The sequence below is a fragment of the Schistocerca cancellata genome, chromosome 3 (genome assembly GCF_023864275.1).
Source record: "Schistocerca cancellata isolate TAMUIC-IGC-003103 chromosome 3, iqSchCanc2.1, whole genome shotgun sequence".
Lineage (NCBI taxonomy): Eukaryota > Metazoa > Arthropoda > Insecta > Orthoptera > Acrididae > Schistocerca > Schistocerca cancellata.
This window is the reverse complement of record NC_064628.1, coordinates 839,999,616-840,020,401: the sequence shown is the minus strand read 5'-3', so window position 1 is coordinate 840,020,401 and position 20,786 is coordinate 839,999,616.

Genomic DNA, 20,786 nt, shown 5'->3' with positions numbered 1-20,786 from the left:
AAATAAATACCTGTTTAAGTATGAGAACAAAAGATAAAGGAATCAACATCAAGTGCCTTGCTTTTGCTGACGATCTAGCAATAATTACCCAGACTCCCGAGGAAGCCAACCACACCATCGGGAAGCTTCATGACATCTCCATCAAGACCGGACTCCAAATCTCTTACGAAAACACATTAATGGTCTCCAAGAGCCCAAACTTCTGATCACTTGCAACCATGTTAAGCAGTTCAGGTACCTTGATGATGTTATTGGAAACACTAGCAACGAAAGAGTAGTTAACAAAACACGTGCATAAAAACTGCGCGAAGCCTACACAATTACGTGGAATATGTACAATAAGAAATCGTTGTCATCACAGCCGAAGTTTGTCACTACCACACAGTAGTTTTAAGTAGTCTATCCAACTGTGACATCATGAAGTACCAATGTCAAAGACAACGAGAAAATAGAACGACGATTTCAGAGAAAAGTATTTAGACCGAAAATTCTTGATGCACGAACAAGACGTTTGAATTTCTACGGTCATATTAGCACGAATGGACGACTTTCGCTTGACGAAGAAAATTTTTCACACCAACGTCGGAATCCGACAATCATTAATACTTATTTGGCATTTACCCAAAGTGACCTCACACAAATCGGTGTTGACCCACGGGTAACTACACGCACTACATACAGGCAGAAAATCAGCAGACATAGCATCATATCCAAGAACTCAACAGGAAGGAATTTGAAACTCAAAACCGCATTGATGCAGGAAAGAAGACAGGGCCAAAGAAACAGTGAGGAAGTTTTTGAAGATAAGAAATGCAAGAATGCCAGTGATAAGCAATGTTTCCATGAGCTCCATAGATCCTACGTATGTAATTTATACAGATCCAAAAGATAAATCACAGAGTTCTTTTATTTTATAAGTCAGTTTTGCTGAGAATTATCGGAGGAGTAGATTTTCAAGACAGGCTATTTTTCTGTGAAGACAAAACTGACGCTGAAGGCTGAGTCGAATAGGGAGGCAATGAAATCGCCGAAGGTGATTGCAGTGATCATAATCATGTTGAAGATGGTTTGATGGTCGATAATAAAGTGATATTTTCGGAAAATAACCTCAAGGCATACCGCAATAAAGCGTCCCAGGACGCCATCGTGTTCCTTCCAGGGCGAACAATAGAAAGATAACGGTTAATAGTGAAAAACGTAACCATTTACTTGCAACATGTGTAAAGAGTCTTTAAGCCCTGATGTATGTAAATTACCACATGGAGACTGATTTCTCTATTCATTGGATTGTTAACAGCAATCCACAGTAAAAAAAACGTGAGTTTCCACCATTTGAATAAATAATTACTTTGATAGTTGGGGTTTACTGTTCCTCGGTATAGTGTCCGCGGATAGTGCACGTAGATGGAGTATTGCTCTGTTAGTCTTTTTTTTATTTTCTAGCCAAATTTGCGCCCCCTGTGTGCCTGTGCGCTAAGCGAGGGCCTACCATCCCACCTCCTTAGTAAGGCGCTGCTACTACGCATCGAGGTTCTAACCAACTTAAATTCAGGCCGAAAACTAAATGATACAGTCGGAAAGCGTTTCGAACTTTTCATTCCCGGACTTTCCCTTTTTTCAACATGTATTTTGTTTGCAATACTTAGTGATATCAAAATAAACATGTCTACAATATTTATCATCAGCGTAATTGCACTGTAAGATAGAGATTAGTAAATGATACGGGACATAAACTGCAAGATTGGAATAAGCTGCTAAGAGGCAACACTAGGAAGAAATGGTACAGAACAACTAGAGAGAGAAGAGAGAAAAATGCTGAGGAAAGTACTAGGCCTTAAGAGAGGTGGTTAGAGATGGGTGCAAGGACCTAGGGAAGTACTGTACTGGACCATGAGAATAATACCAGGAGAAGTCACTGAAAGGGGCAAGGTTTGCTGGGCATGTAATGAGGATGAGTATGGATAGAGAGACGTAAAGAATGTGAGAAACAACAGGGAGAACGAGGCGAAAGACAGAAACCAAGTGGGGTGCTGAACTCTGGAACGATTGCTCGGAGTTGGGAATCAAGGAGGAGGAGGAGGAGGATATTAGTGTTCAACGTCCCGTCGACAACGAGGTCATTAGAGACGGAGCGCAAGCTCGGGTGAGGGAAGGATGGGGAAGGAAATCGGCCGTGCCCTTTCAAAGGAACCATCCCGGCATTTGCCTGAAGCGATTTAGGGAAATCACGGAAAACCTAAATCAGGATGCCCGGAGACGGGATTGAACCGTCTACCTCCCGAATGCGAGTCCAGTGTGCTAACCACTGCGCCACCTCGCTCGGTAGTTGGGAATCAAGAAGCAAGTAAAGGAATAGTAGAGAAGCTAGTACAAACCGAACAAAACGCCATAGATCAACGACAAAGATGGACAAAGGAAAGGTGACTCACTTTTACCAACTTTTTGGCAATGTACGTTGGGAGGAGAGAGAGAGCTATGAGGAGATCCAGCTAATCGACATCCTCGCCAGTGCTTATTGACTGCATCATACTGAGAAGACAACGAGATTGCTGGCGCTACTATGAGAATGTCAGCATCCCCTTCTGCATGTATTGTCATAGTGTGTGACCGTCCAGACAGGGGGAAATTAAATGTGACTAGTTCTTTTAATTTCCCAGAAACTTTCTCTGTGTCACTTATGGGTGCATCCGTTCAAAAGGCCAAACCATAGCAGAATTTGAAACACTGGCGCACAGTTCTCTTTCCATTCTCTTATAGCTTCTGTTCCCTACTAAATCTGTATTGCCGTCGACGACCACTATTGCATTGGCATAATAAGGATTTTGAACATACATATCGCGCGAAAACTGAAGAAAAATGTTGAGCACGAGCCATGAAACTTTGAGCAGTAGATGTAGCTACATGTATTTTGCAGCTTCTTTGCTCTGTGTAACTTCGTAGTGGGTTCCTTTGCACATCCTTTCCTCTGAGAAAAGGGCAGAGATGATATTAAAAGTATTCCTTTAATAAACTTTCCGTTTTTTTCACACTATGCACACGATCGATGTAAGGGCAACAATGGACCTGCTGCCACAGTCATACCTTGTTTTTGAAATTACTGGTCGCTGCGCCAAATGAAACACTGTATTATTAAGTTTTAAATGTATTTCTCCAAAGATCTGATTCATAGCTTTGGACACAGAGATTTTCCCCATCTTTTCAGCCATGTGATAAATGCCTTCGCTGTTTTCGATCGTGTCGCTGCTTATGGGCATAACCACGTTTGTTTTAGGAAATGGTTCGTGGCAAGCAAACCGATCAAAGAGAGTTTGGTCGACTTGATCAACCTTCCCAATTCGTGCAAACCCATCACTACATGTTGCTGTGACGTTCCTGATTGTACCTCATAGAACGACTCTATATCCTCACAGACGTTTTGCCGATAAACAAATCCAGTAGTTCAACGAAGAATGGAAAAGTCTGTAATTCCACTTCCTTGGGTCTAATCTCCTGATGATTCCATCTATCCCATAATAACAGACCTTGAGGAAACATGACCTGAAAGGGTTTTCTCGGTGTTGTTTTGTGCATAGCTCCTTCATTCCGTTTCCAGGCTCGATAATCCGAATGCATCCCATAAATGACATTAGCGGATGAAATCCTCCAAGCCTAACAAATACATCTCTTATGTTGGGGATCATCCCGATTGCAAGCATATCTCGTCCTTGCTGGTCTAACGATACAAAGGCAGTCCTTTGATTGTGAAAGCGGCTCTCTTCACTAGTTGTTTCCTAAGAGATCAGCACTGTGTCATGAAGAGTATGTGCTGCGTTGATGAACGGCAGACATAATACCTTCGACATTTCAGTAGTTTCATGTGATGTTATCCACCCACAAATCCATTTTTTCAGGATGGGCAAAAAATTTAAAATATTTTTCATACAGCCAAACGCGGGTAGCTGGTGACAGTAAAATATATTCAGGATGGATCTGTATAACGTCTGTAACTCGGTTTTCCTGCAAACCGCAATTCTGTACTGCATCACAGGATTTCAAAGGAGCAGAACCAAATTTCCCTAGTAGTTGACTTGAAAATAAAAGCTCTGGACGAGCTCAGAGTTTTGATCTGGCCCTACGGTTGTTAACTGGGGTCACAGCTGCAATTCCTCCCATTACATGAAACGTTCCACATCCGTAGAAAGAGTCTATATTAAAATCAGCATTGTCAAATACTAATTGGTTAAAAGTGATATATTGAGGGGCTTTCCTGGATGAAGAATGACAGTATGTTTAAGTCAAGTCGCCCCTTTGTAGGAACATGGAAACCTATGGGCTGAGAGAATATCAGTGAGTTTTCTCGAGACAATTTTTTTTTTATTTTTTTATTTTTTACATATACGCATCTACACCAGTAACAAGTGATAAAACGAAAAACCGCGATCTTGTCGCTGAAATCAGAGAGTGCGATAAGCTAATACAGTTCCTTTCCCATCCCCCTGAACTGTCGTATTTGCATTCGCCTATCAATCTTCCATGAATCTCTGTAGTGTATGGGGCACCAACGAGTTGATTTCCTGAAGAAAGTCATAGGATGGGCAGTAATTTTCCATGGATGACCATAAGGATCCAATATCTTCCTTACTAATGTCTACAGCAGCTCTTATAATCCGACAACGGGTTTCCGTGGCGTTGGAACTCCTGTCTTGATAACTTTGGTTATTTATTATTTTGCACCCAGCATTTTTTAAATAAATTAATGCTGTAAGTTATTATTTTGTACCGAGCATTAAAAATTACTGCCGTATCTTTCTTCCTTTCAACAAAGAGGATGTCGAAAATTGGTCACAGGTTGAAACTGTGTGCCGGACCGAGACTCGAACTCGGGACCTTTGCCTTTCGCGAGCAAGTGCTCCATCAACTGGGCTACCTACGCACGAGTCACGAGCCACCCTCACAGCTTTACTTCCGCCAGTACCTCTTCTCCTACCTTCCAAACACTGCAGAAGTTCCCCTGCGAAACTTGTGGGTCTAGCACTTCTGGAAGAAGGTAAGAGAAGATGTCGTTACCGTAGTAATTTTCATATCTTGCTCTGACAGTTTTTATGTTAGGCCGGAAGTCTTCTATTTTATCCACTGGCTCTTCCAGTAAAGTCTGACATTCCTCTGAATTGTTGAACAGATAATTATAAATGTATCTCAGAGCTTTATCAAAATTTTCAAGAAGTAATTGGCAGGTTTTTGAATAAAGAAGGAGGTAAGTGAAATAACTTTTTGTAGCAAGGCGCTTGGTTACTTGCATCTTGAGCCACCAAGTCAGGGGCTTCAGGCATCTGAACAGTAAGTCGAGTCACTTGTTGAGACCACTTACCATCATGTTCTCAGCTGCTTTGATGATACTTTGATGCACAAACGGATGCTCCACCTTACGTACAGGATCCAGTTAGCCATAAATTTGTTTTCATTCTGAGCCGATTCAGTACCTCTCCATTAGTTCAAATGGCTCTGAGCACTATGGGACTCAACTGCTGTGGTCATTAGTCCCCTAGAACTTAGAACTACTTAAACCTAACTAACCTAAGGACATCACACACACCCATGCCCGAGGCAGGATTCGAACCTGCGACCGTAGCAGCGGCGCGGCTCCGGACTGGAGCGCCTAGAACCGCACGGCCACCGCGGCCGGCCCTGTCTTAAATTCAAAGTTGGGATTATTCTACGTGAGGGAACTTGTTTGTGCTGGCGCGCCACCTCTACACATAAATGCTAAGATGAGTTTTCATTGGTGTTGTATTTTTGACAAACGTCATCAACGGTGACTTCCGTCAAGATTTTCAATGCCCATTGATGTGAAGCGACTCCTCGTTCCATTCTTGCATTTCGAAATGGAGCAACTGCTCTCTCCTTCACTAACACCACTCCACCATCATAAAAACTTTTATCACAAATGAAACAATTGGCTCCTTCCAAAATCCACATTTAAAATCATCTTAACAGGCTCCCAAAAATATATAAATCGTTTCAGACGGACCCCTCAGGTAAAACTGAAGCGTCAACAGCGGGCTCCGATGTTCAGTCCCCTTTCCAACCTTTTTATATCGGAACCTACAAGAAGGAAACGGAGGGATACCACTCTCGTTTCTGCCATAGACAGGAACAACCTGGCCGACTGACCGCCGTCTCATCTTCAGCCAATGGCGTCATTTGGATGAAGATAGGAGGGGCTGTTGTAAGGTTCCCAGATCTTATGTCCGCTATTTCTCTTTCAAGCAGCTTATCAGTTGGCACCATGAGGCTGAGCGGATCCTGCTCCAGTCCATCTACTAATGAAAATCCGTGGCACTACCGGGAACCGAACCAGGGTCATGCCAGTCAGCCGCACTGACCACTCGGCTGTGAGGGCCGACGGAACCTGTAATAATTAAGAGAACAAGTGTAAATACAACAGTGTTAGAATTTGCATGCTCTATGGAATTTATTCAATCCAATTTAACCGAAATTTGCATTGGAAAGGAGATACATTGAGGAGAAATGATTTCACAGCGATTTCAGCTTTTTTTTTTTTTTCAACATGACGGTGCTCAAACAAGCGCTCCAAGGTCGGGAACATGGATGTTACAATACGGGACAGTTCTAAAACGTAGCTAAGAATGGAAAATAACAGAACAATAACGAACACAAACGCCTTTTTGATGTTATTGCACTGACTTCGTATCCAGCTGCAAAACCCGTCGGTGGGTAGATGTGTAATCGTACCGGAATGATGAAATTGCCCAGACTCCATCACACACCACTTAAGACCTAATGTTAAATTTTGATTACTACCCAGCGGAATCGCTGTCAAAAATGACCCTAACATGGAATCCTAAGGCGGAGAACTGATTTGAAATCCTGCTGAATGACCGTTTTTGCTCAATCGACGAATAATAATAATAATAACAATAATAATTAATCGAAGGAAAGTACAAGTTACTTCAAATGAAATACACACAAACTTAAATTGATGTTTTATTATATTAAAAGCAATGAGACAGTACAAGACTCCGCTGACTGTCAGGAAAAGTAATTTCAATAAAGGTATGAAGCAATTGAGGGCCCAATGCGGTATCCTAGTTGCACATGCAATCACCAATACGAAGGCAACCCACTACATGTTTTCGTTACTCCAGTGGCTGACTGAATATTAAAAATGTTCAAATGTGTGTGAAATCTTATGGGCCGTAACTACTAAGGTTATCAGTCCCTTAGCTTACACGCTACTTAACCTAAATTATTCTAAGGACAAACACATACACCCATGCCCGAGGGAGGACTCGAACCTCAGCCGGGACCATCGCACAGTCCGTGACTGCAGCGCCGGAGACCGCTCGGCTAATCCCGCGCGGCGACTGAATATTAGATGAACACGATACTATCAGTGGAACTGTGGTTAACTGTACTGTGATTTTCCAAAAATCAACGTCCACCTATCACTAATCTGCTGTGGCGGAAAGTTGGCGGTGTGTGGTCGCAACGTGAAGAACCAGACTCACGCCTGTCAGTAGTCGCACACCGTGAAGTCCCTTCCATCGTCTTAAATCGAGAGTTCACGATTTCTAAAACTAGCGATCTTTCACCTTCCACATCCAAACCAGGAGCGTCATCCTCTTGTGTCTCTGCTCCCGAATCTGCTGTTTGTGGCGTTCCGGCCGCAACCGCCAATCAGGAGAAACGTTACTGTTTTCCACCAGCAGCGTGAAAATTGTCACGTTTAATTAATTTCTACCAAGTAATGCCTCCAAACGCAGGCCAATCAGAGCAGTTTGCTCTAGCAATTCCCGTCTGATGTCAGTAGGTGACGCGTGAATCAGAGTGTTGCTTATACACTTCTGAATTTCCAGAAGCCTAACCAACATGGTGGGAACCCCACGAGGATTCTCTTCCCACCGCATAGACCCAGGCATTCCGAGACTTGTGATTTCTCGTCATAAATTATTAGGTGGCAGCCAGCGCTTGAGACTACCGCTTTCAGCCTTCTACAGAACCGAACCGTGCCGAATACCGCGAACCCCGTATCAGCTTGACTGGCAGGGGAGTTCCGTGAGCGTGTCAGGTGGCTCCTTGACACATGAAAGCCTCTGATCTGAGTTCTGTGCGAACTGGGCGGTTCTCACGCATTCTTAGAATGGAACTACAAGCCTCTACCGACAGCCACTGCAGATTTATAAAATAGGTTCCTCAGCATTGAATAACGTCATGAGACTTATATCATAATGAAACTAAAGAGTTCTGCCTATCGCCAATCAAGATAAGGGGCAGATGAATTTAGTATAAAAATGGAAGGAGGCAAGCTAGACGACTTGTAACGTTTCACAGTATTTGTGTAATGGGATGCCCTACTGATTCTTTGTAGCATCTCTACAAGAACAGAAGGAAGTAATGACACTTACTGGCGCAGCTGAACAAAAGTATTTTATGTTAAAATCGAATTACCTTTGAAATAATAATGACAATAATAATACTAAACAAAGTAAGAAATGTAGTGAACCTACGAGTTTGGATATAACTAACTGTTGTTGTCGTGGTCTTCAGTCCTGAGACTGGTTTGATGCAGCTCTCCATGCTACTCTATCCTGTGCAAGCTTCTTCATCTCCCAGTACCTACTGTAGCCTACATCCTTCTGAATCTGCTTAGTGTATTCATCTCTTGGTCTCCCTCTACGATTTTTACCCTCCACGCTGCCATCCAATACTAAATTGGTGATCCCTCGGTGTCTCAGAACATGTCCTACCAACCGATCCCTTCTTCTAGTCAAGTTGTGCCACAAGCTCCTCTTCTCCCCAATTCTATTCAATACCTCCTCATTAGTTATGTGATCTACCCATCTAAGCTTCATTATTCTTCTGTAACACCACATTTCGAAAGCTTCTATTCTCTTCTTGTCTAAACTATTTATCATCCACGTTTCACTTCCATACATGGCTACACTCCATACAAATACTTTAAGAAACGACTTCCTGACATTTAAATCTATACTCGATGTTAACAAATTTTTCTTCTTCAGAAACGCTTTCCTTGCCATTGCCAGTCTACATTTTATATCCTCTCTGCTTCGACCATCATCAGTTATTTTGCTCCCCAAATAGCAAAAGTGCTTTACTACTTTAAGTATCTCATTTCCCAATCTAATTCTCTCAGCATCCCCCGACTTAATTCGACTACATTCCATTATCTTCGTTTTGCTTTTGTTCCGTTCAACTGCTCTTCCAAGTCCTTTGCTGTCTCTGACAGAATTACAATGTCATAACTGACTAGAGTTGTATAATTTTTTGAAAACTGAAGCATTAATGTGAGGTTGAATTTCTCTAAATTCCTAAGTTCTACCTAAAAATTGGTTTGTGGTTTCTGGTACATCCAACAAGTGCAAGTTTGCCTGCGCCTTGTCTCCATGGACGCCGTGCGGTGGGCCTCGGGAGCTCACGTGAAACTTAAGACTCAGTTTCACGCGAGCTCCCGAGGCCCACTGCACGGCGTCCATGGAGACACGGCGCTCGCCGGAGCTTAAGTCTTGGTGGTGACTTAGTAGCTATGTACCGCATTTTTAAAATGTGACTACGCCTATTCAGGCTGTTATAGTTTTATTTCTAGACATGCCCTCGTAGACATATTATAGAATCAGGTTTATCTTCTGAAGAAGGCTCAATTACTTGAGCTGAAACCTAGGTAAAGGTTGGTTTCATTACCGCAATCGAGGCTGATAGTTGCTTATACAGGGTGAGTCACCTAACATTACCGCTGGATATATTTCGTAAACCACATCAAATACTGACGAACCGATTCCACAGACCGAACGTGAGGAGAGGGGCTAGTGTAATTGGTTAATACAAACCATAAAAAAAATGCACGGAAGTATGTTTTTTAACACAAACCTACGTTTTTTAAAATGGAACCACGTTAGTTTTGTTAACACATCTGAAAACATAAACAAATACGTAATCAGTGCCGTTTTTTGCATTGTAAAATGTTAATTACATCCGGAGATATTGTAACCTAAAGTTGACGCTTGAGTACCACCCCTCCGCTGTTCGATCGTGTGCATCGGAGAGCACCGAATTACGTAGGGATCCAAAGGGAACGCTGATGGACCTTAGGTACAGAAGAGACTGGAACAGCACATTACGTCCACATGCTAACACCTTTTTATTGGTCTTTTTCACTGACGCACATGTACATTACCATGAGGGGTGAGGTACACGTACACACGTGGTTTACGTTTTCAATTACGGAGTGGAATAGAGTATGTCCCGACATGTCAGGCCAATAGATGTTCAGTGTGGTGGCCATCATTTGTTGCACACAATTGCAATCTCTGGCGTAATGAATGTCGTACACGCCGCAGTACATCTGCTGTAATGTCGCCGCAGGCTGCCACAATACGTTGTTTCATATCCTCTGGGGTTGCAGGCACATCACGGTACACATTATCCTTTGATGTACCCCAGAGAAAGAAGTCCAGAGGTGTAAGATCAGGAGAACGGGCTGGCCAATTTATGCGTCCTCCACGTCCTATGAAATGCCCGTCGAACATCCTGTCAAGGGTCAGCTAGTGTTAATTGCGGAATGTGCAGGTGCACCATCATGCTGATACCACATACGTCGACGCGTTTCCAGTGGGACATTTTCGAGCAACGTTGGCAGATCATTCTCTAGAAATGCGATGTATGTTGCAGCTGTTTGTTACAACACGCAACTGAACGTCGGAGGTTTCAAGCGTCAACTTTAGGTTACAACATCTCCGGATGTAATTAACATTTCACAATGCAACAAACGGCACTGATTACGTATTTGTTTATATGTTCAGACGTGCTAACAAAACTAACGTGGTTCCATTTAAAAAAACGTAGGTTTGTGTTAAAAAACATACTTCCATGCATTTTTGTATGGTTTGTATTAAACAATTACACTAGCCCCTCTCCTCACGTTCGGTCTGTGGAATCGATTGGTCAGTAATTGATATGGTTTACGAAATATATCCAGCGGTAACGTTAGGTGACTCACCCTGTATATTAGATTATCACGATTGCTGACTAGGCTGCAATGTTTGAAGTACTACAAGTAAAGGCAAGTGACATCTGCTGTGAGCGTGCCTACCCTACGACTCTGCGTCTTCCGCTGACCTTATTGGACAGCACCTACTACCTCTAAATTGTGCAGGTTACACGCTTTTGCATTATTCCTGCATTTCCTGCCTGTTTGTCTGGTTCTGCTTAGCGTTTGGTGTGTCCTATGAATTTGGCGTGCGGTTTTGCTATTCAGAGTTTCGCTTTCCCTCACTACCTGGCATGGCGCACCACAGTGCACATAGCGCCCCACACCCGAAACAACGAACCAACACAAGTATCAGACACGCTGTTCTCATCACTGTTTCCGAAAAGTGTGTTTACAGTGAATAGTGTTGGTCATATAAAATATCAATGAAAATGGTGGAAGGAAATGAGAAGGTTAGTACGTTCACATCCCCGTGACCCTGAAATTGCTTGGCATACTGCCATTGTGTGCTATATTTGAAACAAAATCAGGATGCAGTAAGACACTATTTTTGACCAGTTTCGACCAGAATGTCTGGCCTTCCTCAGAATATCTACCAGTGTTAAAAATTTGATTACTGATCAGGACTGTTCAACTCATTGTAATTTCAGGACTTTCCAAACAAACAAACCTCCAGGTAGAAAAGGACGGCTGTAGCTCTTTTGATGGGCTCTCATATACGACTGCAGTTGCTGAACCAAATTACGACCCACCTCCTGCTCAGTCGGTACCTCGCCACAAAGCTGCACATAGGCATTTTAATAGCGTTCGTCTCGTCCCAAAGATTACGTTGACAGATCTCAAGGCGCCACGTTTCGTCGAGCTGCCTTGCCCGCCTTCGTTGCTCTTTCCTTCTTCTTATGAATACCAAGTGTGCCATGGCCACTTCCATGAATCCAGGCTGAAATACGTGCATTAATGAACTCACTCTCATCTTGTATGGCAGTTCTTCAGTAAAACGTAATCACTATGTTCAAAACTAAAAATCAGTCAATATTTCTAAAATAACAAATTGTCTCCGAAGTGAAAGCACACCGAATCGAACGAATGGCGTTACTCACACCTCACCACCGCTCGGTACAGTAGACGAGGAATTAGCAAGCAGAGGGATCAGTAACAGACGTCATTAGTGTACAGAATAGCAATTTTGGCTACTGAACTAAAAACGACGTCACTACTGAGGCTAACCTACGGGACCGAACGGTATGGGCGACAGAGAATAGGGTTACCGAAGAAGTCGCGACCACCCTCGAGGAGACAGCCAGTCCTGTTGACGATGAGGAGGCTGAAGAATCGCCCAGGAAGGCACCTTCGTCTAGAGGAGGCTAGTGCTGGTTTTGGAGGCGACTAATACAGAATCATCAGTGGGTGAACTTTGCTTCATAGTCGAACATTTGTGCTCTATAGGTCATTACCGTATACCTGCTATAAAACTTCTATATGGCACAGAGCAGAAAGTCTGAGAAAACGCCCATAACTATACGTTATGTTGAACTGTGCAAATGATGTCACAAAATTGATGACTTCATACCTAAATATCATATTTCTATTTTCAGTTTGAATTAGCTAATGAAGAGAACTAACAAGGAGTCCACACGGTAATAAGATTTTTGTAATTGTTTATATTTATGGTACATGAAGTTCAGAATTTAAATATCAATTTCCCAAAGCAGTTCGATGCAACTTTCATAAATCCTCGAGGAAATCAACTTGGAAGTTTCGCGAGTGTCTTCAGTACCGTAAAGTGTGGTCAGTTCTTCAATAGACAGAGCGGCTCTGTGGTAGAATGTTTCCCTGCCCAGCATGGGACCTACATTTGACTCCCGCCTGACACACATTTTGTAGAAAGTGAAATTATCACCAACTCCAATTTGTTAAGTCTATAGTAGGAAAACACCACATTACGACACTGTTCCACCTCAAATTTCCAATTTGACACCACTGGTATAGAAATAATAGCTCGTATGTTGTATACACAGGATGATTCCACTATAATGTTACAAACTTTCAGGGATGATGGAGAAAGAACAAGGAAACTATATCATTTTGAGCTAAGCGATCCTTATCCGGAAACAACCAAGTCGAAAGTTGTAAACGAAAAGGTTCTGATACCTCTGACAGTGGCATACATGTACCGGTACTGTTCCTAAGATTATACGTTTCCTCACGTTTTATATAACAACGATTCTGTAAATAAAAATTTGTTCTTATTTCATCTGCTTTCATATTTGAATTTACCTATTTGGGGTAAATAAATAACACAAAAATGATTATTTTGTCAAATGAAATATTATTCTTTGGGAATTTCTTTTTGAAATTTCAACCAGACAGTTACATTTGCGTAAAAGGTGCTAGTAACAGTGTGTAGAAGGTACTTAGAACTTGGCTTTAAAAAATAAAAAAAATACATAAAATTAAATAAATAAATAAAATTCAAAAAATAAAGTCGAATGATTAGGAGCGAAGTTACGACGGGTTAAGCGAGCGATGACTCACCATTTTTCCCCACCCCGCTCCCACCTCTCATTAGCGTGTATGAGATGCCCACCATCACTTTTCTCGATCCCTACCTTACAAGGAACAAAATGATACCATCCCCAATACTCGACCATTAAACTGCACATACCATGCCACTAGAAAACCCACTAAAAGTCATGTTCCCCTAATTCTTTTGAGCAGTATATTTTTCTTCCTCTGCACTATTTTTAACGAGAAAATTTGTACCTGAAATCATTGAAGAAGAGAATTAAACTGTGTTCTACGAACAGGCAGCGTTTAATTCGATTTTCCTGTCACTTCCATGAGCGTGAAAATGAAAAGTCCTCACTTTGCCGAACGTCTTTGCGCAATATTTTCTTGCGTTTGTGGACATGATGTGAATTCGTTTGATATGATCCATGATGATGATGATGATGATGTTTGGTTTGTGGGGCGCTCAACTGCGTGGTTATCAGCGCCCGTACAATTACCCAATCTTTGCTCAGTCCAATTTCGCCACTGTCCTGGATGATGATGAAATGATGAGGACAACACAAACACCCAGTCATCTCGAGGCAGGTGAAAATCCCTGACCCCGCCGGGAATCGAACCCGGGACCCCGTGCTCGGTAAGCGAGAACGCTACCACGAGACCACGAGTGGCGGACATATGATCCATATCACCGACAACAACCCTTGGCAAGTTATGGAGTTGTGTGAATAACTGTACTTCAAGATGACAAACGAAAACTTTACGATCGACTATGTTAGCGTTTACACTGATACATTGCTACTCAGTTAGTCTATGGTACATAATGAAACTGTGGATGACATCTGTTTTTCCGATAGTTAATCACCCCATGATTCTAATAACGTATGTAATACTTAACTTTAAGAATATCCTATAAAATTTAATTTTATCCCCCCCCCCCCCCATCCTATACACACTTACGTCTGAACACGATATAAATATTGCATACAGGAGTCCACTGCTTGTAACTACACATTTTCTATTTCCAACAGAGTGTAGTCATCGTTGATCAAAAACACTATTTGCATAAATATTGTAACAGGATGCTTCATATACTAATATTGATTAACAGGCACACATATCGCTACGTTGAGAGCTGCTACAGGGCTTTTCAGCTTTTTTGTTAGGTAACATGGATGCCTAAATATTTGTTCCAAACGTATAACGTAAAATGACTATTTATAATCAAACATGGATTATAATTTAATTTAGAAACTAAACCTGCACATGTATTGACAGAGAGAAAGACTGACTGAGAAATTTTTGTTAACCAAAACGGCTACATTTACGTAAATGGTGCTAATAACATAATGTCTAGAACTTCCTTCGATCTTTCTTTTTTTTTAAAAAAAATATTAAAAATCGAATGATTAGGAGCGAAGTCACAAGGGGGTGAGCAAGCGATCACTCACTGCCAATACTTTCCTTATTCCCTACCTTATAAGGAACGAAGTGATATCATCCGTATTACTCTACCATTAAACTATTCATGGGAAGAAACAAGTAAGCCCTAGAAAATTGACTATTTGGGCGTCTGCCATTCTCCATTGAGCGATAATTGAGTACTGGGTATGTTATCAAATTATACCTTATCTTCCACAAATTAAATACGCAACAAAACATTATTACATTCTTCTTCTTCTTCTTCTTGCGTTACAGCCTCTGTAGGACCACGGGTAGCCCCTTCGTGGACTGCATTTTCCTCTTCTTCTCCCAGAACCTCTTCAAGCTTTCTTTTCTTCTCTCCCGCTCTTCTTCCGAGATCTCCAATTTCCGTTTCTCCTGTCGGCTCCACTGGTGACACTCTAATCTTTTCCTGTATTCTTCTCTGTCATTGATCTCCGGCATATTGGTCGGTGTATATTTGTTCCTCCAATTTTCCTTTCCTTCGAGCTTCATCCCCAGTTCCAACCAGTCCTTCCGAAGTTCAACAACTCACTTGGTTCCTGTCTTTCACCTTGACCTCCCTGTTGTTTCCCACACTCTCTTCGTCATTCTGTGCGTACTCATCCTAACTACATGTCCAGCAAAACTTGCCCTTTTGAGTCTGATTTCCCCGGATACTGTACTCATGTTCTGGTACAATTCTTCCCTAGGTCTTCGCATCCACCTCTCTCCACCTCTTTTGGGACCTAGTATTTTTCTCAGTATTTTTCTTTCTTCTTTCACTAGTTGTTCTGCCCCATTTCTTCCTAGTTGAGGTGTTGACATAAGTGCCAACACCGTGTTTCTTGAGGAGGCCGAAATGCACGCTGTTAAAGCTCACGCAAACGGTCGTGAGGTCTGGAACAGTTAACGGAAATTATAGTAGCAAATAAAGTACGTAGTTGAAGTAATACTTAACTTTATTCCATAATTGGTGTACATCGGTCAGATGGTTCATGCTTCATCAGATACATAGCAAAGGATAAATGGCGCCTTGCTAGGTCGTAGCAAATGACGTAGCTGAAGGCTATGCTAACTATCATCTCGGCAAATGAGAGTGTATTTGTCAGTGTAGCTTCGCTAGCAAGTCGTCTGTACAACTGGGACGAGTGCTAGGACGACTCTCTAGACCTGCCGTGTGGCGGCGCTCGGTCTGCCATCACTGACAGTGGCGACACGCGGGTACATCGTATACTAGCGGACCGCGGCCGATTTAAAAGCTATCACCTAGCAAGTATGGTGTCTGGCGGTGACACCACATTCCTCCCCCGCAAATCGGCGGACGGTTGTGTTATAAGGCTTTCGCCCGCCGTGGAGAGGACCCCATGTTGGCGTATGCGACGAGGTGGGGAGCCGAACAACAGGCGAGACTGTGCCACCCGCACCCGGCCATTCGGTCCGAGGGGAGCTAGGAAACGCCTGAAAACCTAGTCCAGGGTGCACGCCAACATGGGGTGTATGCGCCCGCAGATAGTCAGGAGTGGCCGAAGGGTCGACCTCCATCGAGTCGGAGCACCCGACTGGCGAAGACGACATCTGGTCCGGAGCGGGCAAGAGTTCCACGTCGGCGGACAACCGGTCACGGGAAGCGATCGGCGGCGCGTGACCCAGGGAGGCGCCCGGCGGTTGCAGCGACGCGTCCACTGCGGGCTGCGCCGGCGGCGGCTGCGGCGGCGGCGCGACGCCATGGGGCAAAATGGAAGGCATCGTCGGTAACACCTGGGGATGAGGCGAGCCAGTAGATGGGTCCCCAGGGCGCTGACCGGACGGCACCGTCGCTGAAAGCAGACGGGGAGCGGCAGAACCCAGGCGACGACAGAGGCGCAGCTGATTGAGATGCCGACGCACCTCACCAGAGGCCCCCAAAACCAGATACATAGCGCGGCCGAGGCAGCGCAGAGTGCGCCCTGCGAGCCAACGCTGGGAACCGCGATAGTTGCGATAGTATACAACGTCGCCAGGAGCAAAAGCAGGTGGCTGCCGCAGCACAGGAACCTGATGCGGCGGATGCAGCAAAGACATCAAGGTTCGATGAGGACGACCGTGCAACAACTCAGCCGGCGAGCGACCATCGCGGGGCTGAGAGCGATACGAGGACAAAAAGAGCAATAACGCGTCCTCCCGAGAATGCGACTCTTTCAACTTCAACATCTGTGACTTGAAAGTCCGGACCAAACGTTCCGCGGCACCGTTTGACTGCGGCGAAAACGGCGCGGATGTCAGATGTTGAATACCATTGGTCTTGCAGAATGACTGAAATTCTGCGGACATGAATTGTGGGCCATTGTCGGAAACAATAGTCTGTGGTAGACCTTCAATGCAAAAGATAGCGGACAACGCTTGGATTGTGGCAGAAGACGTCGTGGAAGACATCCGGACAACAAAAGGAAAATTACTGAAGGAATCGACCACAACCAACCATCGAGCATTCCAGAATGGACCAGCAAAATCTATGTGTAAGCGTTGCCACGGGGAAGTGGCTTTCGGCCATGCAAAGAATTTCCGCGGTGGTGCGGATTGTTGTTCGGCACACGCCATGCAGAGCACATATCCGTAATCGCAGCATCGATTCCGAACCAAGTACAGTGCTGACGAGCAAGTTGTTTCGTGCGCACTATACCCCAATGTCCTTGGTGGAGAAGTTGTAAGACAGAGGACTGTAACGAACGTGGGACCACGACCCTGGACTGATCATTATCAGAACGCAACAGCAAAACACCACGTCGAACAAAAGGTCTCTCTCTGTGAGCAAAAAATCGGCGAACCAACGGATCCACGGTCCGTGACTTTGACAAGGACCATTGCGTAGCAACAAAACGCAAAACTGTAGTAAGGACAGGGTCAGCAGCTGTAGCTGTAGCTACACGACGAAAATCAATCGGAAACGATTCGACCACGTCATCGGTTTCCGCATCAATGAACATGCAAGCAAGTTCGGAAGAATCGAATGCTCTATCCTCAACAACAGGCAAACGGGACAATGCATTGGCGTTTCCGTGCTTAGCAGTGGACCGATACAAGATATCGTAGTGGTACTGCGAGAGGAAAATAGACCAGCGAATGAATTTCTGCGCTGTACGTGGAGGTACAGGCTTGTTCGGATGAAAAAGTGATGTCAAAGGTTTGTGGTCTGTGATGATGGTAAAGTGACGACCTTACAAGAAATCGTGAAACTTTGTGACATCAAAGACGAGAGCCAAAGCTTCTTTCTCTATCTGTGAATAATTTCTTTGCGCTGACGAGAGCAATTTGGACGCAAACGCAATAGGGCGATCATGCGATCCATCTTTGTGCGCAAGCACAGCACCGATCCCAAAATCCGATGCATCTACCATCAACAAAAGGGGTTTCTGGGGATCGAATGGCGTAAGGCAAGTATTAGAAAGCAACGCCGATTTCAACTGGCGAAAGGCGCGTTCGCATTCCGTCGACCAGACGAACGGAACACCTGTACGGCGTAAGCGATGAAGCGGAGCTGAAATGGAAGAGGCATGTGGGATATATCTATGGTAGTAATTTATTTTACCCAGCACACTCTGTAGCTGCTTCAAATTCTGCGGCGAAGGCAAGTTTTGTATGGCACGGAGGTGCTCTAGACTGGGATGTATGCCTTGGGCATTGAGTACATGTCCCAGATTTGGCAATTCACGAGCAAAAAACACACATTTGTCCTTCCGCAAGCGAAGACCATTTTGTCGCAAGACCTGAAATAATGTTCGGAGGTTGGCTAAATGTTCTTCTTCTGTCTTTCCGGAGATCAAAATATCGTCCAGATAGTTTGCTGCAGTAGGGACCGACGCACAAACAGTTTGTAAATATTGCTGAAACAATGCAGGGGCGGATGCACACCCGAATGGCAGTCTTTTGAATCGGTACAAACCAAGATGCGTGTTAACCACCAAAACGCGCTGGGATTCTTCGTCCACCGGCATTTGCAAGTACGCATCTGCTAGGTCCAACTTAGAAAAATATTTACCCGGGCACAGTTTGTCAAAAAGATCTTCCGGGCGGGGTAAAGGATAAGTTGCAATCACTAGCTGTGGATTTACTGTTGCCTTGAAGTCCACGCAAAGTCTCAATTTTCCGGAAGGTTTTGGCAAAATTACTAAGGGTGAAGCCCAGAGAGAAGCCTGCACACGTTCAATTACACCTTGTGATTCCAAATCGTTTAACGTTTGTGCGACCTCAACACGCAATGCGTGGGGAACATTGCGCGCTCTGAAGAATTTCGGTTGCGCGTTTACTTTCAGTTCCAAGTGTGCTGTATAGTTCTTAGTGCAACCAAGGCCCGGTGCAAAAATGTCTGCAAATTCTTCACATAGACGAGAAACACTGGCTGAAGGCACAGTCTGGTTCACTGATAGGACCCGATTGACTATAGACAAGTTAAACAACTGAAATAAATCCAAACCAAACAAGTTCACGGCAGAAGAAGAACGAAGGACGTAAAATGACACAAGTTTTGTTTGTCCCTTGTATGTTGCAAGAAGGCTGCACTGTCCTAACACAGGGATAGCTTGTCTGGAATAACTATGTAACTTAACATTTGCGGCACGCAACGGAAGTGTGCCCAGTTGTTTGTAGGTGTCTTTATAGATCAAAGAAACTGCAGCTCCGGTATCGAGCTGGAATGGGATCACGTTGCCATTAATGTCCAAGTCTACAAAAAGTTTATTGTCGTGCTGACGACAAGAGCGACTGTTTTGTGCAACGTGAACAGACACTGGTACAGAATCACTTGCGACTTGACGTGATTTCCGTCGATGTCGATGCACACTTTTTGTGGGACGAACACAGTCACTGGTAGAGAGAGTGGCACTGGGTGGAGTGGAATTAACTACATGAATTTCCACGGGCGAAGGTTCACGAGCCTGAGTATTCTTGGTTCGATTCCGGCGCGAAGCAAAGGGCCTGGAATGGTTTTTAGTGTCCGATCTGAGCTTTTTCTGGCAAACACTCTGAACATGTCCTTTTTTATTACAGAAAAAGCAAATAGCTTGGCGTGATGGACAATTCTCACGCGAATGTCTAGTAGCACAACGCGGGCATGATTTCACTGCATTTGCGTGCTTGCGCGGCACACGTGGCTGTGCGGACGTGCGCGAGGGCTGTTTACAGTTCCGTGCAGCTCGCCTGGCGGGCCGGTTAATGTGACACACAGCTGGCGAAGTTTCAAATGATTCCTGAGCAAAGTCAAGTGTGTCTTGCCTATCCAATATGTCTATCACTTGTTGAAGGGAGGGATTGACTAGTTTCAAAATCTGTTCCCGTATACGAACATCAGAAACGTTCTGTGAAATTGCATCACGCACCATAGTATCTGAATAAGGGAGTCCACGTTCACACTCAAAAGCACAATCCCGTGTAAGGCCTTGCAAAGTTGCAACCCACTCCCGATTAGTCTGACCAGCCATACGTTTTGTACGAAAGAAAGTATACCTTTTTGCAACTACATTGACTGATTCTTTGAAATAGGCATCCAATGCAGACAAAATTTCGTCGTAGGACAGAGTTGCTACGTCGTGTCGGGGAAACAATTTCACTATCACACGGTAGGTGGACACACCTATACAAGAAAGGAGATGAGGCTGCCGCTCGTTACCTTGAATTCTGTAGGCGGCGAGATGGAATCCAAATTGGCGTGACCACTCCGTCCAGCTTTCCATTGCTGCATTGAATGGACGAAAAGGTGGTGCAACTGCGTGTTGTGGCTGCGGTAGCGATGAAGCGGCGGCGGCCGCATCGTTTTGCAGCGCACGTTGACCCTGGACGAGCTGTCCAAGGGCATCCAATAATGCCTGCGTCTGCT